We start from the raw sequence: 13,993 nt of genomic DNA on the forward strand, positions 1-13,993 counted from the left end.
TTGGTAGCGTTTCAGTTTACGGTATTTTTCTGAGAGCCTGGGTCCTTTTGGCTCGTGGAATAAAACCGTACTAGAAATAGCCAAGAGAAGAGACCGTATTAAAGAATAGAACGGATAACCTGAAGCGTCAGTCCCGGTATCAGTTATCCACAGAATCAGTCCCTCAGGTATGGCAATGAGCCTGGACATGCCAAGAAAGGATGAACCTTAGATGAATAGTAGAAATTACAGCAAACTGACAGATCCGGGGGCCTAGAAGGAATGGAAACCGAAGATGGAATGAGTTGATATTAGGAAGTTAGCAGGGATATCTTGGACCCGCATAGCGAAAAATAGACAAAATGGACCCAATTATAAAGTTATCAAATTATGTAAGAAGCTGCTTACATAATCGGAAAGGTTGAATAACTTAGAAATGGGTAATTAGTTAGAAATAAACAGTGGTAATGTGGCTTCCATATGGAGTATTTCCGTTGGATTTTTTTCCCCTTATAATGCCATATCAATAAATCAATATTATGTAATGTATTTATAAATAGTGTAGGTCTTGTTATTACATAGTTCTTATATTTTGTTTTATAAATTTCCTACAATAGGTATACTTTTAATGTCAAATGTCTGTAGAGCGTATAACAGTTTTTAGAGTAGGTCTGTGATGGAAGTTTTCTGTATTTGTTTATGGTATCCCGTCCATCTCTTTGTAAATTGAAATCATCGCTTGCAGCAGCCGACCGACTGCTTTGAAGTCTAATGCATTTGGCGAAACTGCAAAAGTTCCGAACTGAATTTTACGGACATTTGGTTTTGGACACGAGGTCGGATTACTCTAGTAGCTCTAAGTGGATTAAAGATACTATTTAGACCTTATACAGGGTGTTTCCTTAATGTCATACTAACTTTCAAGAAAAAAAAAAAAATTATGGCAATAGCCTTAGCGCAAGGTGTTTCCATTTAGTTTGTGTTTTATTTGGGTTTCTCGTTTATGAGTAGAGATACAAGGATGCGGTTTTCACATCACTGTACTACGTTGTTATGCTATACACAGATTTATCCTAGCTTAGTTTCTGAAATACAGGGCAGATTAAAAATTCATTTTGACTCGCAAATGTTATCCTTATCAGAAAATGTAGGGGAGACGCTATGTTCTGTAGAGATTTTTGGATGTCTTTTATTTTTATTGATATTTTTTTTTTTTTTTTTTTTTTTTTTTTTTTTTTTTTTTTTAAATGGATATTATTTTTTATTGTATTTGTCTTGTTATGGGCTTTCCATATATAGTTATAATAATGTATTTATAAATTTTTTTTTTTTTTTTTTTTTTTACTTTTAAGAAAAAATATGTCAAAAGAAAAACTATTTTAGGAAGATCGTTAAAAAGATCTATTTAAAAAATAATATCTGAATTTTTTTTTGCTTGATCTTTTACATACTCTAGACTAAATTGTTCTTCTTTGAGGTAAATAATTCTGGATATTAATAAAGCTTCCATATTATTTCGTATAGGTTGTAAGAGTAAAAATATATTTGAAAAGAATTGTTCCTACATATCCATTTTCGATCAAAGTTAATTTAAAATGTCCAACACAAACAATCCTTAGGGCCCTGTCTATCGATAAAATTTATAATTAATATGTAATGCACTAGGGTAAGTGAACATCGATAATAATTAATTAATTATTTTTACTTTTTTTTTTTTTTTTTTTTTATTTTTCAATTAAAATTGTTTGGGCAAATTTTCTACATATATTTTTAATGTATATTTTTTTTTTTTTTTTTTTTTTAGTTAATTTTTAATTTTTAACTTATATTTTTTTTTTTTTTTTTTTTTTTTTTTTTGTTTAATTTTTTTTACTAGTCCTTGGAGTCTTTGTTTTTGTTAATAATAATTGTTAATCAATTATTTATTTTATATTTTCTGACACCACACTTTCCAGTTAATACAAATTAATTTTTGTGACACCATTATACATTATTACTGAATTTATATGTGCTGACAAATCACTACAAAAATAACAGAGCAAGTCTCCTACAGAATTATAGAACATTTTATTTCGTTACTTATCATACTCCTTGAATATTTTCCTATTTTTATCCTTAGTTATATACCTACACTTTAATGAGAATTAAGCTTTAGAATTGCACCCTTGTTTATTTATAATAACGCAAACTTTATCTCGTACCTATACACCTGCATAAATTCGTTCCTAGTAAAACTAATTAGTTTATGCATTTTCTTAATATTAATTATTCTCTCGTTTTATCTCGCAATAAATCATTATGAAGTAAAAACTTATTGCCTTAAGAAGATATTTTAGCGTCTTATTTATGTTACAATACGAAGAATTTCTACACTTTATAAGTTACTGCAAGATTTATTGAACATTTGGTTTATAATAAATTTCACGAAACCATGACGGTAACGGAAATAAAAATGAAAAAATTATATTTTTTAGTATTTTTATTTATAATAATATAAATCATATTTACTGATAGTTTACGAATAGTATCTCTTCTACTCCACTCTTGAATATCTCTCTTCAGTCCTTCACAGTCCGTGAGAGTTTGGTCACATCATGTATTGATTCCCCTCCCCCTTCTTTGTGTTTTGTGGTTAGGTTAGGGTCTTATCTTGGTCTGCCCACCTCTTACGGTGCGTCCAGACCTAAAGAATCGAGCGCATAGACGAGCGTGAGACATTCTAAATTCGCTAAGTGTGGACAGGTCCCAGCAGGCGCCTCTGGACAGCTCACAACCCACGGTGCCTCGTTGCTATCCGTCCCCCGTCGGTTTTCGACGGCTGATCAAAGAAAGCTCGCGGCTAAGTCTGGACGTATTTTTGGTAGGCTCGCTCGACTGCGAGATATTCTCTGGTTTATGAATTTCCACTATTTAAAATTAAGTAAACTCAAATTTTTAAATGAATTTTTACCGTATGTATAATTTTTCTGATAGAATTTACAAATTTTGCGCCACTGATCACATTTTTCCGTACCGAAATCTAACATTTCTTTAAACACATTGAATTATTACAAAATCTATTAACTTTAAATATATAATATTATATCTAAAAAAAAAAAAAAAAAAAAAAAAAAAAAAAATAATAAAAGTAAGAAATAGGTGCTACTCATTGTAAATAATGACATATATTTTCCGCAATACTTTTTTGATCTGTATACTCTACGAGTAATGTTAAAATGTGCTTCTTGACCTTCCCAATAACTTTTCTATTTAACATTTTGTTCCTAAAAACGTTAAAAATTGTATTATGGAAATTTCGGCGGCATATCCTGCAGATAAAAAAAGTAAAAAAAAAAAAAAAAAAAAAAAAAAAGGGAAAAAACCGACGATAAATAAAATACGACAAACTAAATGCCATGTTAAAGATTACAAAAATTTATTACTGTACGCGTTATTATTTTGCCATCGTTTGTTATATTGAATTACAATTTAATGTTTGGCTTCCTTTCACTGTGATTCGACTCGTTTGTCTCGTGGCAAGCTTGCGTAAAAAAAATGATAGAAAATGTCTCGCTCTTGCCTCGCTCTTGTCTTGCTTTCGTCTCGCGTTCGGCTCGTTAGATCTGGACGCACCATTAGGTGACCCTCCACGTGATCGCCTTCCCTCTACCTTCCCTCCACCATCAGTCTCTCTATTGAGGTACCTCTCCTGACAATATGGCCAAAATATTGCAGGATTGACTGATTGGTACAGACAGGTCTCAATTTTGGTTCTTCAATCAGCCAAATGTTTGTTTCGACGAGCCGTCCATGGTCCAGGACGTCAGCAGTTGTCAATATACCCACCCAGGGCGTTTATTCTAACATCACTTTCCTTTGGGTACCCAGGTTTTCAGAGTCCTTGCAGAAGTTTAGTTTTTCGTGTGGTTGTTGTTGCATTCCTTGTCATTGCAACTCTGTGTCAGATTTCATTCAAAATCAGTGATAGTGTTTGTATGTTTAAAAAGTTGTATTAAGAAGAATTAAAATAAGATAAAAAGAAAGTTTTTTTTTTTTTATCTTATAACAATAAGAAAAATATAATGAAATTTTAGAGACTAGAGTTTTTCGACTTTTTATAATGAGAACAAGTTTAACTAAATAAATATAGCCTTTATAGTTATAGTTGTCTTTTATCTTCATTATAATTAGTTAGTCTTTTATATTTTAAGTGAATACCTGAATAGCTTACCTTTATCTTTATTAAAGAATAGGTATTATTAGAGACGACTTGATTTGTAACTTCATTAACTGCATGTCAACTGATAATCCTAGTAAGAATATCTCGGTAAGTGTATACCGAGTAATTAAAGGCGTTCACAGTATTCGCCTCACGTGTTTTTGGCCGGTGATTAAGTTTTGTATATTTACTAGCAGCGGGTTAAAATTTAATGAGATGTAATATAGTTCATACCTTTCTAATCGGTTTACTTTTAGACTCCAACTGGCTTTGTGGTATATTTTAAAAGTGGCTCATCCCTATAACCTTTTATTTTCAAATTACTAAAACAAATGGGACATAAATGAGGATTGATTGTCGTTTTTTTCAATTACTTTCGATCACTTCTTGTTTCACAGGAAATGACTACAGTTTTGATTTTTCAAATAGTTCTCTTGTTTTTTTTTATTTAATAGAAAATCACATTTCTGAATAGAATGACATCTCGTATGTCAACTTTTTCTCTTAGTTTCCTTGTAGAAATATTTTTAAATTTCAATCCAAAGTTATAGATTTTAAATTGTTTATAAAAAAAATATAATAAATATAGCGACAATTTGACTCTTAACGTATGTGATACTAAATTTTTCGTAAAAAATTCTTTTTCCGGATATGCTAATGAGCCATTCGTACTCTATTTGGAAAAATTGAGTTATGATTAAAAATACGGTTGATCATATTTTAACCGACCCGGAAAAGATATGAAAAACATTAGACTATCAAATCTATTTTTCCAAGGCTCCTTGAATAAAAATTATTGGTTTTAACCAAAGACATCTATATAAATGGAGACAAAACAATTTACATTTTATCGCGATCACGAACCGTGTTCCCCAAAAATCGATGATGACAGATTTACGCGGTATGTGATAGAATACGGTTCGAGTTCAAATGTTAATATTGTTATTAATGTTTTTGGGTACCCCTATAGAAACGTTAAACTAAAAATAGAAAAAAAAAATATAATAATAATAACTCCCTATGTTAGCGTTTAACGCCTTGGAACTAGCAAGGTACAGCTTACAGCTTGCCATACTAGAGCCATTCAATTTACATACAGGAAGGTAATGTGGCTAACACTACACTTCAACCGCCAATTATTACCTCAGGATTGTGAAATCCCAAAATTACTCATTTAAGGCTGAGTAAGGTACCCAAACTATTTTTATTTTAATAAAAATAGTCGGTTGATGAAATGCCGGGTGTGGGAATCGAACCCACTACCTTCAGATTGGTAGACGAGAGCCTGTACCTCTACGCCACCGAGCACCACAAATATTTGTATATAACTTTAATTAATATACATAGATAATAAAAATATACATAGATTTTGCCAGGATTATACCATTATATCTTTGAAATTATTTTTATAGTTTTCTAATTAAATTATATTAGGGAAATTACAATGACAACTAGCGGTATCGCTGCGGATTCATCTTTACTACGAAATTGTCGAAATCTGTAGGAATTAAGCTGGCATTTGACGTTTTCATTTGTTTTCATTCAACTTATTTGACAGCTCGCGGTTGTGAGTTGGGGTAGTTGAAAGTTTTTGTAGCTTTTGAACAACTTTCTAATAATTATTAGTGTTTATTGCAAAGAAAACTATTTAAAGTAGCTTTTAAATATCTACGATGGTTCGCCAGTGCATAGTTTGTAAAAAGATGGACTATTCTAACCCGTAATTGATATTTCGACGGAAAGTGTCATTACGTTTTTTTACCTTTAGCCATGCTTACAGTAGCGTATCTAGATACTTTTAGTTATAAGCATAAAATAATTAACTAGAAAGAACTCTGTGTTAAATCGTGGAAACACGATACGCCACCGAAAGCCTTCGTTGTCTTATGGAGAACTAATTTTCCAATTGACAGGTTGACATGATGGCTTCATGTTTATTTCCGTTTCCGGTTATTCCCTATAGGCCCTCTTTTAATTTAAATGTATTTTGTACTCTTTCTTATCATAAATGAAACAAAACAAAATTTTATTCAAACATATTTATTTGAAATATGAGAAAACGTGACTAAATAAATATAAAAAATAAAGAATTGAATGATTTCTACAGCAATTACTTAATTATATGCAATTTTAACGTAAATTAGTAAGATATAAGCATGACTTACAGTAATTTGTAAATAAATACACGTATTCACAGCCATCAGGGACAGAAAACGGGGGCAGAAACATGAAAACGGGAGCCTTATACAAAAACCTGAAAACAGAAAAACAATTTTTTTATACTAAAATTAACAATGTAAAAATATCAATAGGTATAAAATATAAATATACAGTTTAAAAAAAAGCGTCCATTATTCCCAAAGAGACCTGGCTTATAAATCAAAAAGAAGCAAAAAGAGACTTTTAGTCGGATAACATAATCAGATCATCAGTCCGATTTATTGCATTATTGACAATAAATCGCACATACTGGAGATAACTAATGTTGGCTATAGTTAAAAATTATCTTACCTTGCTGTAAATTGTTTCCATTTTCAAAAAAATCGCCGATCAAAGAGATTATAACACCATTTTCTTGCATCTAACAAACAGTAAAAACAGTGTTTATTTACTACCTATTTTTCATATACATGGGACATACCTAATACTGCAGAAACGTCATTTTCTCCAGGATTCTTCATGTAATATATTATATTTTATATACTTTACTAGTGTGTACCAACGACTTCGTTTGCGTCGAATTAATCATTTGTAATGGTGATGATAAAGCAATGCAAGAATTTCCATTAACATAAAAACTGGAGAAAATTTTCTCACATTTATGTTAGCATGAGAAAAAACAATATGGCGATATTATTTTATAACTTGGTAATATTTGAGGGGTAGTTTTATCTCGTTGGAATTCGACTCGTGGTTAAGAAATTACCCCACTTTTTGGAACACCCTGTATGTTTTTTTAAAAAAATTGAAAATATGTAAGAAAACCAAATAAATTATGCTTGTCCAAGCCTTTTCCCAAAAGACTAACCGTTTTTTAAATAACAAATGTTGTAATATTTGAGGGGCGTTTTCACCCTCTGGGAATTTGAGATTCGAGAAACCCTTCCTTATCGAACCTCTACACCCCACAGTCAATCCGTTTGCCAAAAATCAGCTTTAAACGTCAAGCAGTTTAAGCAGAATCGTGATTATCCAATTTTCATTTTTCATATTTTATGAAACACCTTGTATAAATTTATAAAAAATCTTAAAATATGTAAAACAACAAAATAAAATATACGTGCTTAAGAGTTTTTCCGAAAAACTCACCGGTTTTTAAATAAAAAATATTTTAATATTTGAGGGATAGTTTCACCCCCTTAGAATTCGAGTTTCGAAAAATCCCTTCTTATCGAACCTCTTCACCCTATAGTCAATCTGTTTTCCAAAAATCAGCTTTTTACGTCAAGCGCTTTAAGCAGGATCGTGATTAATCAATGACCAGATTTTTTGAAACACTCTGTATACCTTTTTAAAAAATCTTAAAATATGTAAAAAAACAAAATAAAATATACGTGTTTAAGTGTTTTTTCGGAAACTTGGCCGTTTTTTAAATAAAAAATATTGCAATATTTGAGGGGTGGTTTCGCCCTCTTGGAACTGGAATTTCGAAAAATCCCTTCTTATCGAACCTCTACACCCTAGAATCAACCTGTATGCCAAAATTGAGCTTCTTACGTTGAGTGGTTTGAGCAGGATCGTGATTAATCAGTATGTCAGTCACTTAAGGATTTTATATATTAGTATAGATAGACTCATTTTCGTAATTATTGATTTTTTATAATTATTTCCTCAATTATACTAAATTATCGACGGTACTTAATTTGTAAAATAGTGGAAAAGTCACAAATTTGGCACAACGAATTGCAATAGCATCAAACAACCGCAGTTTCAATAAATTTACTTTTAATTCGTTTTTTTACAAAAATGTTGCGCTGTTCTCACAACTAGTAGCATTATTTTCCACTAGTTAAATTAAAGATTAATTGATGGTAGAAATAAAATAGCAAATTTATTCTGTGGAAAGCATGGCATGCTTTCCATGCTTAACAGACGTTCTGGTATGTAATTTAGAATATTTTTTACTAAATTATATTTATATAGAACAAGATTTCTTTTTTGTTCAATATATTCAGGGTTTCGTACAAATTGCATAAATTTTCATATAAAATCGATTGTAAAGAGGCTAGAAGTCAGGATAAAAAATATCAGTTTCAGTGTTATATCAGTTAAGTGTGATGTTTTTGTTTTTGTATCTTTATTTGCATTATACAGGGTGTCAACAAATAATGTATACAATCTCCGGTAGGTCATTTTACAGATAAAAGTAAAACAAAAAGTTCCTATGAAGATATGCCCTAAAATGCTTCCCAAGAAGGAAGTTACAGCACTTAAAAGAGTAAATAAAAATAACATATTTTTTATATTTTTAAGAAAATTGGGAAACCTTTTTTCTTGAAATTTGGTACTTATACAGACATTTTAGTGCCAAAGTGAATGGCTATCCCCCGTTATTGTGGATGATATCGAGAAGTCTGAAAACTGATTCTGGTAGAGCTTTTCACGTAGAATGCAGTGACGTAATCTGTTTTCAACGAAAAAAATATTTTTGAAAATATGTAATGTTTTTTTTTTAAATGGAACACCCTGTATATTTATAAATCATATGATTGGTCTTGCTATGAGCTTTTCAAAAATTATCACTCTATATTTATTTTCACTATTTACTGCAATATTTAAAATATCATTTTTTTAATAGTAGGCCGTGATAAATAACAAAAAAAAATCAAAATGCTATTTACTAAAATAGTCATACACATATTAAAATATTATTTAGGATTAAAAGCTAGCATTTAATAAAGAATTTTCCAAGTGTTCGACATTGCGGTAGTTGCCACGATATATTTCATATTTCAAAAATCCTCAAAATCAGAAATCGAGAACGGATAAACCCGGGAATCAGGGATGCCATCATGTAGGTCTATTGGTTCCAACTCATTGATTTGAGAAATAATAATTTAACAAAATTCTAATATTTTCGAAGTTATGATTATAGTATATTTCACGTAAATTATCTAAAGAAATATCTAAAAGTTCCGGTATAATAGCTTCAAAGATTAAAAATAGCGGTAGAGAGTTAAATTTCCCTGATATATAAAGAATTTTAGATGAAGAACTTAAGAAGGGAAACTTAAGAAGAACTAAAGAATGTATTAGTGGCTCCCAAAATAAAATAAGAGACACATAGCAGTATATACTTTTAATAATTCTTTAGTTGCTTTTATCACAGATTATACAGATTATAATCTTTGTTTTTTCTTTATTGTTTTTCGTGGTTCCAATTTTCGGAATCGGGCACTAGTTAGGTTACTAGTTTGCGCACATAGCACGCCCACTTATGGCCTCTAAAATTGTGCACAGCGCCTGACCGGCACAGTTATTAGAGAGATATCGGAAAACCGAATAGCGTCATCCAGTATTTACGCGTACCTTATCATAGTTTCGATATGCGCGAGTCAATTTTTAACGCAACACCCGCTAATAACGTTACCGCCTGACGTAATTTGCGGATCAATTACACCTAGCGAGCGCTCTTTCTAAATAACCTTTGATAACGTTTAAAAATTGCTTAAATGGGCATGTGCGGGTATTTGACAACCGGAGCCGGCCGGCGAGATCTTTTATTTTAGGTTATGTTTGAATTGTTTTGAATTATTGCTTTAGTTTTATTAGGTAATTTGATATTTAAGTAGCTGGGATTAGTTTTAATTAAATAAATATGGCCCAAAATATGGATTCCACCTCTTCCAATACTAAAGAACCTATAAAGAGTCTTAGGTTTACAGCAGATGACGACTTAGCCCTTCTAAGAGAATTAGTTGCTTGTTGCCCTAAACCCATTGGCAGACGTTGAACAATAAAGCACTGGAAATAAGCACTTTAACCCTTTAGTTTTAAAATACCTAGTAAACAAAACAATTTCAAAATTTTAAATTCAAAGTTAGGTTAAGTGTAACTAGCGGACGCGACGCGATCAGAATTCTTTCCGATCCGATAACTATAAATGAAGAGAGTTAATACCACCTCACGTAAAGGAAATAACACCTGGCCTTATTAACGTCCATGCACGCTATTCGGTTTAGCGATATCTCTCTACTACGCTGTTTATTGTTATTTTACGCGAGTTTATTTTTGCGCACAGGAAATTTGACTTGTTTGCACATCGTCATAAAAAACAATATTCGTACAACGAATTAGGAACAAGATTTTTATCTGTATACTTATAGGATACTTAATCTGTGTTTTTATATTCAAACATATTCAAACATATAACTAATAAATATGACATTTTAATAAAACTTTTAAATATTGCAGTAAATAGTGAAAATAAATACAGAATGATATGTATTTTTGAGAAGCCTATGGCTAGCAAGATCATACAATTTATAAATGATGTTCCATTTAAGAAAACATAACTTTATTTCATATCTTTAAAAATGCTCTTTTCGTATAAACAGACTACGTCACTGTATTCTACATAAAAAGTTCTACAATAAACAGTTTTCACCTTTTCGATACCTTTAACAGTAACAGATATACAGGTAATTAAAACAGGTGTCCCAAATTGCAAAATTTTCAAAAAGACCCTGTAGCTCAGAAACGAAGAGGGCTATGAAAATTTTATTTAGACAGGTACAACAAGGGTGCAAACCGCACCCTTCTATCTTCACTAATAACGGAATACATTACGTGAAATCAGATTTATATCATTTTATATTTTGGTTCTGTTTAAATTTGAATAAAGAGAATTAAAAAAACTAGAAAAACAAAAAATTTAAGAAAAAATTATACTTTCTAAAATCTATGATTACTTTGTAAATATATCCTTCATTTCTTCGTTTTATATAATAGTTAAACTAGGCAACTAGTAGCAAAATGAAACATTAAACATAACCATTGCAAACGGAAACCTATACTTAGCAGGTGAAAGCGTTTACCTAATTGAATTAATAACATAAAATATACTTTCAATGTGTAATCCGTCAATTTGTCTGTCTCACTCAGTGGCGGAGCCGGAAATTATTTTAAAATAGATCTTTTTAAAGAAATTGAATTAGTTCTGCATTTATTTGTCCGTTAGGCAAATTTGTAAAAATACCGCAGGATCGTGATTAATCAATGACCAGATTTTTCGAAACACCCTGTATACATTTTTAAAAAATCTTAAAATATGTAAAAAACAAAATGAAATATACGTATTTAAGCGTTTTTTCGGAAAGTTGACCGTTTTTTAAGTTTTTTTCCTCTTGGAACTGGAATTTCGAAAAATCCCTTCTTATCGAACCTCTACACCCTAGAATCAACCTGTATGCCAAAATTGAGCTTCTTACGTTGAGTGGTTTGAGCAGGATCGTGATTAATCAGTATGTCAGTCACTAAAGGATTAGTATAGATATTTATTTAAAGACTTCTACCGTCTGCTCGCTAAAAAATGCATCAGTGAAGATACAACTCTGTTTAACCATGAATGTGTCAACAGCTCTCATCTCAAGAGACGCTACTGCTTGCAAGCCTCACTAAACCAGATTTTGAACACAGATTAAGGAACTCTGCACAAGTTAGATAAATACGATATCGATTTCTTGATGCGTGTGTACTTGTAACGCCGGTTTTAATCGTATTAAGGACTAACTGGAAAGTAGCAGCAAACTCTCGTTTGCCTTAAGTACCTTCTAGTTAAGGCATTATTTTCTCTCTCTCTCTCTCGAGCACCTGTGTGCAACATTTCGCTTGACGCACGTCTATGCAAATGAAAATTAAATTGTATTTAACCGCGTTTATTTCTCTATCACATAAAATTGTGTTAGTTAAGAAAACATGTTTCTATACCTGCCTTTTTAGGTTGAGTTTTTAATTAATTGCATTGAATGAATGGAATTAGGCTCGGAATTAGGTTTTAACATATACAGGGTGTTTCAAAAACATGAGCCATCTCTCGTCGGGACATTCCACAGGTAAAAATAAGATTTATTTTTCATATCAACACATGGGTTCCAATTCTCTTCATTTTTTTTTGATGTATTATAATTTTCTTCCAAGTGCTTACTTAAATGAATGAAATTGGGAGGGTAAAAGTGACTATTAGTGCTAAAGTGCTATATTGTAATGCTAAAAAAGTGTTGACCGATTTACCAGGGACGTGCATATTATGCGTTATCATTAGAAAAGTTTTCTAAAAAAAAGCAAGCTTAATCACGTGATTTAAGCTTAATCCCGTGACTAAAGGTTCATTTGATATGAACTATAATAAACAAACAAACAAACAAAGACAAAGAGCCTTTTATTGTACAAAAGCCAAAGAACAACTTCATCGACAAAGCACTCACAAACAAGCAAAATCCTGAAAATACAAACAACAAAATACACAGTACAAAAATGCAATTCAAAAAATTAAGTCTTTAAAATTACAAAAGGGCCATGGACAATTTTAGGTACGCGGTAAATGGAGTACAATTGTTGGTTATAAAATGTAAATGCCCGACCTTTGACCTGTGTGGGATGATCAAAGATTTTAAAATTCAAAATTGTTCATAGTCAAACATCAACAAAAGAGTCGTTTACCGCATATAGGGCTCTCTCTAGTAGGTATGATTTTAGAACTTTGCGAAATGCGGGAAAGAATGAAAACGACTTGATATTCAAAGGCAGATGATTGTACATTTTTTGGCATTGTACTGTATTGAGGCTTTAACTAGTTCTGAGCTCGGGGTTGGCAGATAGAGATCATTGCTCTGCATTCCTAAGTGGATAGTTATGAGATGGCCTTTAGGGAATAGCAGATATGTGCTTACGGATTAAGCAGACGGATTCAAAAATGAATAAAGAAAGAAAGAGTCAATATTTTCAAATTTTTAAGAAATTCTGGCTAGGAGTTCTACTGGTCAGTCCCAATAAATATCGAACTGCTCTCTTTGAAGTCTGAAAACACAATCAAATTTTAGTTTGCGCAGCAAATCCTCCGGAATGGAAGGGCATCACGAAGATGTGACTCAAAAGGGGCATAATAGGCTATTCTAGGGGTTGAGAAGTTAAGTTCCTTAGAAACCCAGTCTTAGCGCGAAACAGGCAGCACCCAGGTTTTGCTGTTTTTAATGGAAACTTCGATGTGAAAGTCCCATTTAACGAGTTGTCTACAACCAGTCCCACCTACGAATTTCACAGAGTGCACGACATCAATGAGTGGTGTTATTAAGTACAAAAGGTTGTATATGGAGTACTTTTTATGAAATAAAACTTTAGTTTTTTGATAGGTTGAGGCATAGGAAATTAGAATCGCACCAAGAGACTTAATGATACGTAAAGTCACTGGATATGAGTATCATGTGCCATTGCCGTAACATCTGGGCCACTCCAAGTGAACTAGTATTGTCCGCAAATAGGCAGATTTTACCGCTAGTGTCTAGATTTGCAATGTCGTTGATAAACAAAATAGGGCCAAGTACTCTGATCCCTGAGGGACACCACATTCTAGAGGCTTACAAGAAGACATAGACATCAATCCTCACAAGTTGCCTTCTGTTGCTAAGGTATGACTTAAGCCATCAAAAATACAATACATATACCTAATATGAGCTAAATACGCACACTTACTAATAAGTAATAATAATTTATAATGAGTAGTTATATTTTATGTTGCGTTTTTATGATAAATGGTGAATGGTGAATAGTTTTCTACTCTTACCCTGGAAAAACAACAGGACAAGAGTTTTCGGACAG

The 13,993-nt window shown here is 31.7% G+C and overlaps 1 pseudogene; it reads right to left on the reverse strand.

Annotated features, from left to right (window-relative positions):
• LOC115878437 overlaps positions 1–189 on the reverse strand; it is a 7,706-nt pseudogene extending 7,517 nt beyond the window's left edge.
• Positions 190–13,993: the final 13,804 nt, after the last annotated feature.

The sequence above is a fragment of the Sitophilus oryzae genome, unplaced genomic scaffold, assembly GCF_002938485.1.
Source record: "Sitophilus oryzae breed Bouriz unplaced genomic scaffold, Soryzae_2.0 scaffold_1512_pilon_pilon, whole genome shotgun sequence".
NCBI lineage: Eukaryota > Metazoa > Arthropoda > Insecta > Coleoptera > Curculionidae > Sitophilus > Sitophilus oryzae.